This window comes from Echinops telfairi, unplaced genomic scaffold (assembly GCF_000313985.2).
Source record: "Echinops telfairi isolate 266 unplaced genomic scaffold, ASM31398v2 ScPeMD7_9;HRSCAF=40, whole genome shotgun sequence".
Taxonomy (NCBI): domain Eukaryota; kingdom Metazoa; phylum Chordata; class Mammalia; order Afrosoricida; family Tenrecidae; genus Echinops; species Echinops telfairi.
The window spans coordinates 1923786-1925958 of NW_022103906.1; positions in this window are offsets into that span (position 1 = coordinate 1923786).

The following is a 2173-nucleotide window of genomic DNA, read 5'->3' on the forward strand; positions in this document are numbered from 1 at the left end:
CCTTTATATAAAACTCTTTCTTATACATACGTTTCTGTGGATTTGTTTTTCTAAAGTACCCAGACTAACACACTGATCATTGTATTCCTATTTCCTTTTAGGGAGATATAAAACACAATTCTGAAAACGTGACTCATAAAAATAATATATAGGGGGTTGAGGCTGTAATTCTTTATGAGAGCAGCAAGCCTTATCTTTATCCTTCAGAGTGATTGATGGTTTTGAATTCCTGACATCAGAGTTAGCAGTCCAAGCCTTACCTGATAAAGAATACAGTCTTCAGGATGATTACAACTCAAGGTAAAGAAAACAATAATCTTCAAAACTGGAGCAGTAGATGACATCATGATAAATGGAGAAAAGATTGACATTGTCAAGGATTTCACTTTCCTTGGATCCACATCAGTGCTCATGGAAGCAGCAATCAAGAGATCAAATAATGTATTGTCTTAAAAAACATCTGTACAAGACCTCGTTAAAGTGTTAAAGAGTGAGATGTCACATTGACAACCAAGCCATGGTATTTCCAGGTGCCTTATTTGCATAGGGAGCTGGACACTGGATAAGGAAGACTGAAGAATTGATTTCGTGTTATTATGTTATTTGAGAAGAATGTTGCAAATATTATGGACCCCAGAAAAGACAAAATAATCTGCTTTGAATAAAGTAAGAATACTTCTTAGAAGAGAGAATGATAATTTTTCATATCACAAACTTTGGACATATTACCCAGAGGGACCAGTCCCTGAAGAAGGACATCAAGCTTGGCAAACTGGAGAAACTTTTTCCAGTAAACAGTGAAAAAGAGGCAGTTTTTCCATGATATGGATTGACACAGTGGCTGCACCAAGGGGCTCAAAACATTGTATGAAGATGGGGCAGGTCTGGCAATGTCTCATATTGTGGTATGTTGAGCTGGTATGAGTCCTATTGGATTTGATGGCACCTAATAACACCAATAGGTACTGTGTTACCCTGTGTGCAACGTAAGGAAACACCTCCTAATACCGCGCCATCCTTATTGCATTGTTGAGGGTCTTTTTGGTTTGTTTGTTGCCACTGTCCCTCTACTTTGCCAAGCATGGTATTCTGCCCCAGGGGGTGGTATTTCCATACTAAGAAGTCCAAAGTACAAGAGACAGTTTGCAATTTCCCTTTCCAGGGTTGGATTTCCTCCAAGACAGATTTGTTTGTTCTTCTGCGAGGCCATGATACTTTCAGAATTCTTCATCAGCACTAGAATTCAAATGCATCAATTCTTCCTCTGTCTTTCTTATTCACTGTCCAGCTTCCTTGTGTATGAGGGGACTGAAAATACCATTGCTTGGATCAGGTGCCCCTCAATCCTCAAAGTGATATCCATGCTCTGTAACACTCTCTGAGAGGACGTGTAGCAGATATGCTCAATGCAGCATGTTGGTTATTTTCCTGACTGCTGGTTCTATGAGGGTTGATTGTGGATCCAAGTAAAATGAAATCCTGTACAACTTTAATCTTTTACCTGAGTATCATAATGTTGTTGATTGGTCCACTTGTGAGGATATTTGTTTTCTTTACAGTGAGTTATAATCCTCCTTGCTTTCAATCCTGATGCTGTATACTTTATATAGTCTAGCTTCTTAGATTATGTGCTCAACATACAGTTTAAATAAATATCATGAGAAGGATTGACTATTTTTTATTATTACTGACCAGACTTATAAAATAAATAGTTAGATATTCTACCTCATTCATGGCTGATACATTTTGTTACTATTTCTGCACTGGTGTTATGTCTTTATTTACTACCTGTGGGCTTATTTCTTGGTCATATAACTCTAAAAATTATTCCATGCTGTTAAAAAGCTCTCCACACTTTTTAAACTGACTAGCTCTCTGGGATTGTCATTACTCTGGATATTTCTATACTATCTTGAAAATGTAGAGAATATAGCACATGGAAAGAAAACTGGGATGAAAGTAAGAAATGCAAGTTTTAATCTTAACTCTCTGATATTCCATTTCTTTAGCTGTAATATGGGGCAAGTGTTCTTTTTTTAACCATTTTATTGGGAGTTAATACAGGTATCATATCATTCCATAGTTAAATCACATCAAGTGGTATTGTACAATTGCTACCACAATCAGTTTCAAAACATTATTTTCCTTCTTCAACTCCTTGACATCAGCCCCC